This window comes from Salvelinus namaycush, chromosome 21 (genome assembly GCF_016432855.1).
Source record: "Salvelinus namaycush isolate Seneca chromosome 21, SaNama_1.0, whole genome shotgun sequence".
Classification (NCBI taxonomy): domain Eukaryota; kingdom Metazoa; phylum Chordata; class Actinopteri; order Salmoniformes; family Salmonidae; genus Salvelinus; species Salvelinus namaycush.
The window spans coordinates 45,324,240-45,339,040 of NC_052327.1; the positions used below are offsets into that span (position 1 = coordinate 45,324,240).

At 42.0% G+C, this 14,801-nt stretch overlaps 1 protein-coding gene across 2 annotated transcripts in view; it reads left to right on the forward strand.

Moving 5' to 3' along the window:
- Window positions 1–14,801, forward strand: part of si:dkey-103i16.6 (uncharacterized protein LOC557125 homolog) — a 37,108-nt gene that overhangs the window by 10,489 nt on the left and 11,818 nt on the right. The window contains exon 1 of one of the 2 annotated variants that reach the window (XM_039017771.1): window positions 4,725–5,189. The exons of the other annotated variant lie outside the window; for it this stretch is intronic. The gene's annotated coding sequence lies outside the window, so the exon portion shown is untranslated. Of the gene's footprint in view, window positions 1–4,724; window positions 5,190–14,801 lie in introns of those variants that run through there. 2 annotated transcript variants of the gene reach the window in all.

The following is a 14,801-nucleotide window of genomic DNA, read 5'->3' on the forward strand; positions in this document are numbered from 1 at the left end:
GAATTGGTGCCCGCCACACTCCTCCCCCCCCACGGGACGACTGAGCTAATGTGATTAGCATGACGCTGTAAGTAACAAGAAAAGTTCCGAGGACATAGACATATCTGATATGGGCAGAAAGCTTAACTTCTTGTTAATATAACTGCACTGTCCAATTTACAGTAGCTATTACAGTGAAAGAATACCATGCTATTGTTTGAGGAGAGTGCACAGTTATGTACTTCAAAATGTATCAATAAACCAATTTGGTACATTTGGGCAGACTTGATACAACATTTTCAATTTAAAGTTTTATTAAGTTTTCTTGTTTTTCAATCAACCAACAAAACACATTCCACATTCACAGATGTGACAGACTTTAAAATGTATTTATTTTTTTAAATATATAATACAAATAAAAAAAATAAAAAGTTATTTATTTATATATATATTTATATATATATATATATATATATATATATACACACAAAGAATAATTATTACAAAATTTTAAATTTAAAACTTGCAGCAGCACTATCAAGGTTCTTATTAGCTATTTCCAGCCTTAGCTGAGACAATGAGCAAATAATCAGTTTTTAGATTTTACAGCACCTTACACAACATGCATCTGCTCATCTCCCTAATCGCCCCATTCACTCTGTCCAATTTGAAATATAGTTGAGTAGTGGAGACCAGAGTCTATCAAACTTGGGCTGTCTCTTGCGGAGGTCATAAGTGAGCTTTTCAAGAGGGAGAAAGTCAACAATCTGGTCAATCCACATTTTAAATGTAGGAGAGGTATTAGAGGCCCACAATAGAATAATACATTTCTTAGCAAAGTATGTAATGGTCATGGTCATAAGAAGATAAATACACGGGGTCATATCAAACTGTACATCTAGTATTTTCTGTGCAGCAGTATGTATAGATTGCCAAAATCTGGCAATCTCTCTACAGCTCCAAAATACATACATATAGGTTCCACTTTCAGAAGTACATCTTTTACAGTTAGGAGAAATGTCTGTTTTCATTCTATGGAGTCTCAAGGGAGTGTAATAATTTGTAATTAGATTCTTTCATTTTTACATTAGTAGAGGAGCAGTATACCTTGTCGCAAACCTCCGCCCATAACTCATCACTGATAGTCAGACCAAGGTCCTTTAACCAGATTATTTTCAAAGGCGTAAAGGAGGAGCCTCCTTTCTCAGAAAGGAGTCTATAGATATAAGATATTTTGCCTTTTAATGGATTGTGCTGTGACAAGAACGGTTTCAACTTCATTCAACTGAGTTCTAAACCTCCTCTTGGAAGTAAATGAGGAAATGACATGTCTAATTTGAAGATATTTAAAATAAAATAAAAAAATTAAAAAAAAAGGGATTTTGGCACATTGAATTCACTGCGGAGCAGTGATCTTGAAAGGATTTCAGTGTAGTGGTCTTCTGATGAAATAGGTCTAAAAAGGTCCTGATTCCTAGAGTATGCCATTCCTAGAGTATGCAAAATCCCTGAGGCATCCCTCAGGGCTTTTGGCAAGTCTGGGTTGCCTACTATAGGTGAGTGAGAACATATTTGGGAGGAAATGCCCAGGTATTTCTTACAGTCCCTCCACGCTAGTAGGGTGCTGTAAATCACAAAGGTTTTGGCTATGTTGCCCACTTCACTAAAGTTATTAATGAATATAATTGAGCTTAGTGGCAATGAACCACAGGATTGGGCTTCTATCTGAATCCACGTTGACTCTTGTCTGTTTGTGATCCATGTTAGCATGTTGCAGATTTGGGCAGACCAGTAGTACAATTGAAGGGAGGGAAGGGCAAGACCACCCTTAGATTCAGGTTTCGATAGAGTGGAGGACTTGATCCTAGGTTTTTTATTGCCCCATATAAATTTGGTGATGCGTTGGTTAGTTGTTTTGAAAATAGAAGCTGGGAGATAGCATGGGAGCATCTGAAATAAATAGTTCAGTCTAGGGAGGATGTTCATACGGATGACATTTATTCTTCCTACTAAGCTAATTGGGAGGGAGATCCAGGTTTGGAGATCGTTCTTGATTCGATCCAGGAGTGGAAGATAATTCTCCTTGAAAAGGCTATTCAGATCTGGTGTTATGAAGATCCCAAGGTATTGAAACCCCTGTGTCTTCCATTGGAATGGACATAGTGTCTTCATAGAGCTGGTGAGTGTAATATTGAGAGGGCAGACAGTGGATTTGTTAAAATTGATCTTATAACCTGAAAACGTGCCATACTGAGCAATTGTGTCTAAAATGGGAGGAAGGGATTTCTCAGGGCTGGATATGTTGAGCAAGACATCATCCGCGTAAAGCGAAATCTTGTGCTGCAGGCCGCCTGCAGGAACACCTATAATACTTGGATTGCTCCTTATCAACTCTGCCAGAGGCTCCGCCCCCAACAAGTAGAGCAGGGGGGACAGCGAGCACCCTTGTCTTGTGCCCCATCCCAAAGGGAATCTGTCAGAGTTCAGTCCGTTAGTAGTCACCATGGCCTTTGGATGAGAGTTTGGTGATTTGATCCATTTAATAAAGTTTGGGCCCATATTGAACTTTTCTAAGACTGAGAACAGAAAGCTCCACTCCATCCTGTTGAACGCCTTCTCAGGATCCAGTGAAGCCAGCAGGACAGGGGTCTTCTGTGCATTTACTTGATCAATAATAGCAAAAAGACGGCGAATGTTATCAGAAGAGTATCTGTCTCTAATAAATCCAGTTTGGTCCGCTTTTATTATTTTGGGAAGAAGAGTGTTTAGTCTTTTGGCGAGCAATTTGGTAATTATTTTGTTGTCAAAATCCAACAAGCTTATGGGCCGGAAGGAGGAGCAGGATAGAGGGTCCTTGTCTTTTTTGAGCAACACTGTAATGCGAGCTGTGTGCATTGAGTCTGGGAGAACTCCGTTTTTGCAAAAATCCTCCAGCATTGGCATGAAAATAGGGCTAAGCTGGGGCCAAAAAGCTTTGTAGAACTCTCTGGGGAATCCATCTGGGCCTGGGGACTTATTAGGTGGCATGGAGGTAATTGCCTCCAGGATCTCCTCAGGAGTGAAGGGGGAGTTGAGATCTTCTTGGTCGGTCTCTGATAGTTTAGGTAGCGATATTCCCTCTAGGAAGGAGTGGAGTTCTGCCTCCGTGTGTTTTCTCTCAGAGGTATATAGTTTGCAGTAAAAATCATGAAAAGTTAAATTGATCTTTTTTGGGTCATATGTGACCTCGTCATCTGCTGTTCGGATAGCCATAATTGTACGCTCTGACTGCTCTTTTTTTAATTGATAAGCAAGCAATCTACTAGGCCTATTGCTATACTCATGGTATTTCTGTTTAGTAAAGAAAACTTTTTTTTAAATCTCCCAAGTATAGTCCAAATTCAGTTTGGCTTTGGCTGCTTTAAGTTGACTCCAGGAGGTGCTGTCTGGGGATTGCTTATGTACTTTTTCACAGCGTTCCAGCTCCCTCTCAAGATCTAGCCTGTGTGCTTCCATTGCTTTTTTCTTAGAGGAAGCATATGCAATTAGATGACCTCTTAATGTGGCTTTAGCAGCGTCCCACATTGTGGCCGGAGAAACAGGAGAATCTTTGTTGTCTTGTGTGTAGTTGTCTATCCATGTAGTTACCAACGTATGGAATGCTTCGTTTGATAGCATGGAGGTGTTGAATTTCCAGCTCTTTGACCTCGGGATGTTTTTGCAGAGGTCAAAGCGGAGGTGGACAAAGGCGTGATCCGAAAGTGCTATGGGTCCGATTGTACACGTGGATGAATTTATGAAACTCTTTGGGATAAAAATGTAATCTATACGGGAGTAGGTGTTATGGACATTAGAGTAGTATGTATAGTCCATAGATGAGCTATTAGTCTCTCTCCAGATATCTATCAGTCCCATCTTTGCAGATCTAGGATTTGTGGTGGGGACTTGAGATGATTTGTCTAGGGTTGGGTTAAGGGTACAATTAAAATCTCCAGCCAGCACTCTAAAGGAAACACAATGCTCATTGAACAGGGTTATCATTGTTGATATGAAAGCAGGAGTATCTGTGTTAAGGGTGTATATGTTTAAGATAGTAATTGGTTGCCCATACATTGACCCAGTTATCAAAATAAATCTCCCCTCCGGATCAGATATGTTTTTGTCAATTATGAATGGAACATTCTTATGGATAAGTATGACTGTACCTCTACTGTTTGATTTGAAAGATGAGAAATACACCTGTCCCACCCAATTTCTGCGTAGTTTGGCATGTTCGGCATCACAGAGGTGTGTCTCTTGTAATAGCGCGGTGTCTGCTTTTTCCTTTTTTTAGAGCACATAGTATCTTTTTCCGTTTTATTGCATGACCTAGACCGTGGCAGTTCCATGTCAATAGATTTAAGGTACTAGTCATCGTCATCGAACAGTAATCGAACTTTAGTGCAAGTCATCTCTGGGTAAAGGTGGATAGTAGTTACAGCTGCGTTCACATAAAAGAAAAATAAATGGTTTACATAAAATAACAATCTCTAAACACCCCAGCCGAGTTCCCAAACAACTCGACATATCCCATTGGATCTATTACCCCCCCCCCGCTCAGTCACAATTCTGTGTTCCAAAAAAAAAAACGGGAACAGTTAGCAACGCACAACGTCTCCCCCTCCCCACCAAAGAAATGCCTCATCCTCTCCGCCCCGCATTGAGTAAATGATAACGTAGCCCCCATCCAGACCACATTAAAAGAGGGAGAAAATAAAATCAATAGCCCAGCCTACATATACCTCCCCCAAGGGACATAGGGAACCACAAGTAATAATAGCAACAACAAAAAAAAGTAAATAAAAGTAGGCTGAAACGTTAGTAGGCCTAGGTTATGCTATAGAGCCTATCCCTCTCAGCTAAAGGAACATAAATGTAGATTAGATGGCTATAATGACATTTAGCGGGGCGGGTGGGTCTTTGGATATCGGCTATATGTTGTCTTACCTCCTTTAGTAATAACAGTAATCGCATTTAGTCATTGGTCCATTTCTCATTGACCGGGATTGTCTTTCAAAAAACGTTTTGCCTCTTCGGGAGTTTTGAAGTGTCGCAGGGCTCCTTGGTGAAGAATCCTGAGCTCGTTTGGGTATTTTAATCCCCTAAAGATGCCTCGATCAATGGAGTATTTCTTCACCTCGTCAAACTCTCGGCGCTTTCGGCATATTCCAGCTGACAGGTACTGGTGTAAGGTGAGTTTGGCGTTTCCCACTGTAATAGTGTTGGTTTTCGCCACCTGTAGGACTCGTTCCTTGTCGGTGAATCTCAGGAAACGTATGGTGATTTGGGCGCGGTGGTTGTCTGGCTGCTGGTGGGGGCATCAGTGCTCGGTGAGCTCTATCGAGTTCTATGGGCCTGTCGGTGGACAGGTGGAGCCACTTGGGAAGTTTGTCTTGCAGGTAGCGGATCAGTGGCATGTTTCCCTCTTCTTTTTCGCCCAGATTTAATAGAACACAATTATTCCTTTGCCCCCTGTTTTCCAGGTCCTCTGTTTTCTGTTCCAGCTGCTCTATTTTTTTTAAACATATGCTATTGTTTCCATGGCGTCTGTTAATAAGTTTTCCGTGGATAGGATTCGCCCCTTCTGCCTCGTCCAGACTGATGAGTTTCATAAGAAAGTCCTTAGTTCTCAAGTACCCAATTCTCATACTTGAGTAAAAGTGAAAGTCACCCAGTAAAATACTACTTGAGTAAAATTTTTCAAGTATTTGGTTTCAAATTCCTTATATTAAGCAGACCAGATGGCACAATTGTTCATGTTTTTCTAATTTTCAGATAGTCAGGGGCACACTCCAATCCTCAGACATCATTCAGAAACATAGCATTTTCTATTTAGTGAGTCTGCCAGATCAGAGGTAGTAGAGATGACCTGGGATGTTCTCTTGATAAGTGTGTGAATTGGACCATTTCTGTCTTGCTAAACATTCAAAATGAGTACTTTTGGGTGTCAGGGAAAATGTATGGAGTAAAAAGTACATCATTTTCTTTAAGAATGTAGTAAAGTAAAAGTAGTCAAAAATATAAATAGTAAAGTACAGATACCCCAAAAAACTACTTAAGTAGTACTTTAAAGTTGTTTTACTTAAGTACTTTACACCACTGCCATCTGCCCTGGCCTGTCTCCCCCTGCCTGGTACAGGTACTCCTGCTGCACTCCCCCCTCTCTCCCGAGCTTTCACCTGTCTCCAGCACACACGCAGTGTTGGGCGAGTGACTTTGAACTTACAATGGCTAGCCCCAAGTTGTTATTTTTCTCTTGTGCCTTATGCTATTTGCCTCATGACTCCTGCGTGCTTTGTTGACTATGAACTTGCTTGTTTACCCAACTGTGGGACAGACTGTTTGTTCCCATACTCAGAACTCTGACTCACTATTGGTTACACGGACTCTTGGTCTCCCAAACTATTCTAACCACCTCTCGCCGGTTTTGTATTCATGTTACCTGATGAAATTGCTGTACAATATGATTTTGTTGCCATCGAATGCACATTCAAATGTTATAAATCAACACTGCAGAGCTCCCCCTGTCTTCTGCCGTGCCCTGATTGTATTACTGCTGATTTATATCTGGAAATGTGCATGTACACCTTTGTCCATCTACTGTTGCTAGCCCCAATTCTGATTTGTGCTCTCATATTTGGGGTGGCAGGTAGCCTAGTGGTTAGAGCGTTGGCCTAGTAACCGAAAGGTTGCAAGATCGAATCCCCGAGCTGACAAGGTAAAAATCTGTTGTTCTGCCTCTGAACAAGGCAGTTAACCCACTTTTCCTAGGCCGTCATTAAAAATAAGAATTTGTTCTTAACTGACTTGCCTAAATAAAGGTAAAAGTAATAAATAAATAATAATAATAAATTAAAAAAATCTGCTTCACTGATTTCTGCTCTTATATAAAAGCCTGGGTTTTCTGCACGTTAACACTAGAAGCTTATTACCTAAAATGGATCAATTGAAAGTGTGGGTTCACAGCTCCAATCCAGATGTCTTGGTCATTACTGAGACGTGGTTAAGAAAGAGTGTTTTGAACACCTGATGTTAACCTTTCTGGTTATAACCTTTTTAGGCAAGACTGATCTTCCAAAGGTGGTGGAGTCGCAATCTTTACCAAGGAACACCTTCAGTGCTCGGTTGTCTCCACCAAGTCTGTTCCCAAACAATTCGATTTGCTGGTTTTACGCATTGAACTTTCAAGTAACTCTTTGTTGACTGTTGCTGGGTGTTATTGGCCACCTTCAGCACCGGCCTGTACCTTATATGCCCTAAGCTCTCTCCTGGCCCCTTATACGAAGTCTGAATTTGGCCTGCTAGGTGACCTAAACTGGGACATGCTTAAACCACCTGACCAAGTCCTAAAGAAATTAGACTCCCTAAATCTTTCTCAGATTATTACCAATCCCACAAGATATGACTCCAAACACCCAGAAAAGGCTAGTCTTCTTGATGTTATCCTTACAAATAATCTTGATAGGTATTAGTCTGGTGTTTTCTGTAATGACCTTAGTGATCACTGTTTTACAGCCTGTGTTCGTAATGGGTGCTCAGTGAAACAACCTGTCCTGATTTGTCATAGACGCTTGCTAAAAAACTTTAATGACCTGGCCTCTGGAAATTGGTATAGCATCAGCATCAGCTTTTTTGATATTTTCAGTGGTATTGTTAACAAATATGTGCCCATAAAGAAAATGAGAATTAAAAACCTGTTCAGTCCCTGGTTCGACTGGGATCTGGCAGTTACTCCACCTCAATAATTTTATTTGGCAAATCGCTAGACCATATGCATACTCAGGCTGACTGGCTCTCGTTCAGGCAAATTGGAAATAAGTGCACTCAGGCTATACTGAAGGCCAAAATTAGTTACTTTAAGGAGCAGTTCTCTCTCTGTGGGTCTAACCCCAAGAAGTTCTGGAAATACGGTTAAAGACCTGGAGAGTAAACCCTCCTACTCACAGCTACCCATGTCCCTTAATGTTGACGATGTGGTTGTTACTGACAAGAAGCACATGGCTGAGCTCTTTAATCACCACATAATTAAGTCAACATTCCTATTTGACTCTGCCATGCCTCCTTGCCTGTCCAACATTTCCTCATCTCCCACCCCTTCTAATGTTACTATCCCCAATGCTCCTCCCTCTTTTTCCCCTGCCCGGCTACAAAGTTTCTCCCTGCAGGTGGTCACTGAGTCCGAAGTGCTAAAGGAGCTCCTTAAACTTGACACACAAAAAACTTGATCCGTTCTTCTTTAAGGTTGCTGCACCTGTCATCTCTAAACCCATCTCTGACCTTTTTAACCTGTCTCTCCTCTCTGGGGAGGTTCCCATTGCTTGGAAGGCAGCCACGGTGCATCCTTTTATTTGAAGGGGGAGATCAAGCTGATCCTAACTGTTATAGGCCAATTTCTATTTTGCCCTGTTTATCAAAAGTGTTGGAAAAACTTGTCAATAATCAACTGACTGGCATTCTTGGCATCTATAGTGTTCTCTCGGGAATGCAATCTGGTTTCCGCTCAGGTTATGGATGTGTCACTGCAACTTTAAAGGTCCTCAATGATGTCACCATTGCCCTTGATTCTAAGCAATGTTGTGCTGCTATTTTTATTGACTTGGCCAAAGCTTTTGATATGGTAGACCATTCCATTCTTGTGGGCCGGCTAAGGAGAATTGGTGTCTCTGAGGGGTCTTTGGCCTGGTTTGCTAACTACCTCTGAGAGTGCAGTGTATAAAGTCAGAACATCTGCTGTCTCAGCCACTGCCTGTCACCAGAGGAGTACCCCAAGGCTCGATCCTATGTCCCATGCTCTTCTCAATTCACATCAACAACATAGCTCAAGCATTACACGGAACCCAAACCGGCTGCGCGCGTGCGCCATCGTGCATAAATGTATTTTGTCCCCCTACAACAAACGCGATCACGACACGCAGGTTAAAATATCAAAACAAACTCTGAACCAATGACATTAATTTGGGGACAGGTCGAAAAGCATTAAACATGTATGGAAATTTAGCTAGTAGCTTGCACCTGCTAGCTAACGTTAATTTGTCCTATTTAGCTAGCTTGCTGTTGCTAGCTAATTTGTCCTGGGATATAAACATTGAGTTGTTATTTTACCTGAAATGCACAAGGTCTTCTACTCCGACAATTAATCCACACATAAAACGGCCAACCGAATCGTTTCTAGTCATCTCTCCTCCTTCCAGGCTTTTTCATATTTGAACTTATATGGTGATCGGCATCTACACTTCATAGTATTACCACGACAACCGGCAAAACAGTTCGTCTTTCAATCACCCACGTGGGTATAACCAATGAGGAGATGGCACATGGGTATCTGCTTCTATAAACCAATGAGGAGATTGGAGAGGCAGGACTTGCAGCGCGATCTGCGTCAGAAATAGAAAGAAGTTTTATTTTAACCCTTGGCATCGCAGACGCTCGTTGGCATGCGCGAGCAGTGTGGGTGCAATAATTGAATAACATGGATTTCTAAATTTTATTTTGCGACGCTCGCTCATGCGACGTGTCCGGTTTGGTCAGCATGTTAGGAAGCTCTCTCATCCATTTATATGCAGATGATATTCTTATACTCAGCTGGCCCCTCCCCGGATTTTGTGTTAAACGCTCTACAACAAAGCTTTCTTAGTATCCAACAAGCTTTCTCTGCCCTTAACCTTTGTTTTGGAGGTGTTCAGAACAAGGTTATGCGGTTTGTTAAGAAGAAAGCCCCTCTCCCCACCGGTGTGATTACTACCTCTGAGGGTTTAGAGCTTGAGGTAGTCACCTCATCATACAAGTACTTGGGAGTATGGCTAGATGGTGGGATTCTGGCTCCCGAGTGGCGCAGCGGTCTAAGGCACTGCATCTCAGTGCAAGAGGCATCACTACAGACCCTGGTTCGATTCCAGGCTGTATCACAACCGGCCGTGATTGGGAGTCCCATAGGGTGGTGCACAATTGGCCCAGCATTGTCCGGGTTAGGGTTTGGCTGGGTAGGCTGTCATTGTAAATAAGAATTTGTTCTTAACTGACATGCCTAGTTAAATAAAAAAATATTTTAGAAAAATGGTACACTGTCCTTCTTCCAGCACATATCAACGCTGCAGGCTAAGGTTAAATCTAGATTTGATTTCCTCTATGGTAATCGCTCCTCTTTCACCCCAGCTGCCAAACTAACCCTGATTCAGATGACCATCCTATCCATGCTAGATTACAGAGACGTAATTTATAGATCGGCAGCTAAGGGTGCTCTCGAGCGGCTAGATGTTCTTTACCATTCGACCATCAGATTTGCCACCAATGCTCCTTATAAGACACAATACTGCACTCTATACTCCTCTGTAAACTGGTCATCGCTGTATACCCGTCACAAGACCCACTGGTTGATGCTTATTTATAGAAACCTCTTAGAATTTGTTATTAACTGACTTGCCTAGTTATATAAAAAATAGTGTATATTTAAGTCATTGGTAGTATCCAGTAGCCTATGATTTGAAGCTAGTGTGATTTAGATTTGGTGGTAGTTTGAGCATTTTTAAAAATATTTTCCAAAGGAGTTTACCATATTGAATATTGAGACGAGCATAAACAGATGACAAATGACAATCTTACTTAATCTTACACTTTGAACCTCCATTTCCTCTGTCCAATTTCATTAAGGTTTGAGTGTTGCCTACATTTTACTGCTCTTTTCTGTCATTTAACTACAGAGAGGAAGAAAATGCATGCTTTGAATTATTCTGCTGGCAGTACTTCATTAGAATAAGTAACTGGACAAGAGTCATTAGTTGTAGTCATTTGTGTTGACTTGGAAATCACACTACTCAGCAACAAGGCTCTACCCCCCCCCCGTCTCTCTCTCTCACTTGCTCTCTCTTTGAGCAAACAATATATACCCAACACAAATTAGTTGCTTTGTGCCAATTGAGAATCCAACAAAGATGTAACACTAAGTGAAATGTCATTAGTGCAGGGGTGGGGGGAAAGAACAGACACTTTTGCCTCTTCAGAAGTCTTCAAGAGGTCTCCATGGTGACAGAGCTGCCTGTCAATTCCAATCCTTGCCATAGAGGGGCAGCATTGATCAACAGGTGGACCAAGGGGAAAAGTGGACTTTGGCAGCAAGCAGAGAGTTAATGCTTTTAAGTTAAACGTTTTACTGCCTGTCACTTTGTCTCAGATTGTGTATCAGACTGAGTAGCTGTTAAAACCCACCAGGATTTTGCAGGGTTCACTCTCTCTCAGCAACTGTAGCCTTGGGGTTATTAAAGACACATCAGCTCCAAATGGTGTCCATGGTAGAACACGGTGTTCAGCTCCAGCATTGGTACTAGTTAGTGTGCCACTTCTTTTTCACATAAGCCTAATTCTTCTCTTGGGACCTCTTGCAGAGTAGCGGGTGAAGGCTATGTTGAGGAGAGGTGTGTGTGGTGGGATTCTGGATGGATCTACAGGAGATGTTAGTCTCTCTCTGAGTTGTAAAATGATAATAGAGCTGGGCTGTTTTGGGGGGGTGAGGCAGGGTAAGGGTGGTTAGCAGAGTTGAGGAACAGCTCTAATTAGATTACTGTAACCCCCATACGTGGGGCCACCTCACACCTGGTGGTCCTTGCACCCCATCCCAACGCTGAGGCAGTGCCAGGGCACTGGGGAGAGGATTTGGACTGCGGGGACTGAGCTTTTGGTTGGCGAGAGGTGGGAGAGCTGCCCCAACTCAAAGGCCATGTCGAGGGGAGGGCTCTCAAATCCTCTCTAAATCTTTTGTCATTTATACAGGGATTTATTTGTCATTAAAGAACAATCATGGTATCAGAACAGCATCAAGTAGCATAATTGCGTTTAAGAATAGTTTTTTTATTATAGAAAAAAATACAAACCCTCTCTGGCCATTCATTGTTGCACTGGGTATTGATATATTTTCCAAACTGGGGCTATATATTTCCCACAAATGTTGTATGGGACTTGCACATACATTGATATTAAGAGGTGTTATGGATGGTTACATCCACTGAATATGGTGAATTGGACTTCACCAACTGCACTTGTGCTGCCAGTCAGGCCCATAGTAAACTAATTGCAATACATTTGTCAACACAAGTCGCTGAACGAAGATTCCCCCTCTCTCTCTCTTCTGTTGACTTAACTCTGTGTATTTCTCCCAGTAGCTAGCTACCGACAGCTTCTGTCAGGCTGCTCATTCCATTACTGAGAGGCCGTTGCTAGCCTCCTCACCATGGTTTCCTCCAACCCCGGCGACCATGTTGGTTTTTGCCCTCCCCTTTGGAGTTAAGCCCCCATGTTCAGGCTTGTTAAGTCTCTCTTTAGTGCAAGACAACTTTCTCCCCCCTCACTCACAATGGAGCTGACCTCTGGAGCACATATCAGCTGGACATTACCCTTCCACTGCAGCGGTTGTTTTCTGCTCTTCTTTAGCATTTATTAGGCTAACCTGTGCTAAAGTGGGAGGAGAAATAGGAGGAAGACCCTAAAAATTGTCAGACTCTAGACTGTTCTCTCTGCTACTGCACAGCAAGCAGTACCGGAGAGCCAAGTCTGGGACCAAAAGGCTCCTTAACAGCTTCTACCCCCAAGTCATAATACTGCTGAAAAGTGAATCAAATGGCTACCAGGACTATTTACATTGACCCCCTTATTTTATTTGTATTTATTCTTATTTTTTGCACTGACTCTCTTGCACAAGCTTGATGTACACTCACTGAACTCTAACCACTCTGTCACACATACTACACTGACACTCCAACACGCACACATATTGATGACGCACATGCATATTGATGACACACACATTCCTTCAATCTTCACATACGCTTCTGCTACTCTCTGTTTATCTATGCATAGTCACTTTACCCCTACCTTTATCCCTACCTGTACAGTGCATTCGGAAAGTATTCAGACCCCTTCACTTTTTCCACATTTTGTTACGTTACAGCCTTATTCTAAAATGAGTTCAATTGTTTGTTTTATCCTTATCAATCTACACACAATACCCCATAATGACAAAGCAAAAATAGGTTTCTTGAGTTTTTTGCAAATTTATTCAAAATAAAAAAACATCAAATTTACAGTATGCAGACCCTTACTCAGTACTTTGTTGAAGCACCTTTGGCAGCGATTTCAACTTCGAGACTTCTTGGGTATGACGCTACAAGCTTGGCACACCTGTATTTGGGGACTTTCTCCCATTCTTCTCTGCAGATTCTCTCAAGGTCTCAGGTTGGACGGGAAGCGTCACTGCTCAGCTATATTCAGGTCTCCAGAGATGTTCGATCGGGTTCAAGTCTGTGCTCTGGCTGGGCCACTCAAGGACATTCAGAGACTTGTCCCGAAACCACTCCTGCGTTGTCTTGGCTGTGTGCTTAGGGTCATTGTCCTTTTGGAAGGTGAATCTTCACTCCCAGTCTAAAGCCGTGTGGGCTCTGGAGAAGAATTTCATCAAGGATCTCTCTGTACTTTGTTCCGTTCATCTTTCTCTCGATCCTGAATAGTCTCCCAGTCCCTACCGCTGAAAAACATCCCCACAGCATGATGCTGCCACCACCATGCTTCACCACAGGGGTGGTGCCAGGTTTCTTCCAGACGTGACGCTTGGCATTCAGGCCAACGAGTTACATCTTGATTTTGTCAGACCAGAGAATCTTGTTTCTCATGGTCTGAGAGTCCTTTTAGCAAACTCCAAACGGGCTGTCGTGCCTTTTTTACTGAGGAGGGACTTCTGTCTGGTCACTCTACCATAAAGGCCTGATTGGTGGAGTGCTGCAGAGATGGTTATCCTTCTGGAAGGTTCTCTCATCTCCACAGAGGACATCTGGAGCTCTGTCAGAGTGACCATTGGGTTCTTGGTCACCTCCCTGACCAAGGCCCTTCTCCCCCGATTGCTCAGTTTGGCCGGGTGGCCAGCTCTAGGAAGAGTTTTGGTGATTCCAAACTTCTTCCATTTAAGACTGATGGAGGCCACTGTGTTCTTGGGAGCTTCAATGCTGCAGAAATGTTTTGGTACCCTAAATTATAAAATACGATCTTAGTGTTGGGCTTTCACAAGGCAACTCAAATCAAATGTTATTGTTCACCTACACATATTTAGCAGATGTTATTGCGGGTGTAGCGAAATGCTTGATTGTTCAGGACAACCCAGGGTATAACGCCATGTCATCTTGTAACTACATCAAACATAGTGATCATAAACGTTGACACTAGAGGTCGACCGATTATGATTTTTCAACGCCGATACTGATTTATTGGAGGACCAAAAAAAGCCGATACCGATTAATCTGACAATTTTTTTTATATATATATATATTTGTAATAATGACAAATACAACAATACTGAATGAACACTTTTATTTTAACTTAATATAATACATAAATAAAATCAATTTATTCTCAAATAAATAATGAAACCTGTTCAATTTGGTTAAAATAATGCAAAAACACAGTGTTGGAGAAGAAAGTAAAAGTGCAATATGTGCCATGTAAAAAAGCTATCGTTTAAGTTCCTTGCTCAGAACATGAGAACATATGAAAGCTGGTGGTTCCTTTTAACATGAGTCTTCACTATTCCCAGTTAAGAAGTTTTGGGTTGCAGTTATTATAGGAATTATAGGACTATTTCTCTCTATACCATTTGTATTTCATATACCTTTGACTATTGGATGTTCTTATAGGCACTATAGTATTGCCAGCCTAATTTCGGGAGTTGATAGGCTTGAAGTCATAAACAGCGCTGTCCTTCAAGCATTGCGAATAGCTGCTGGTAAACGCAGGAAAGTGCTGTTTGAATGAATGCTTACGAGCCTGCT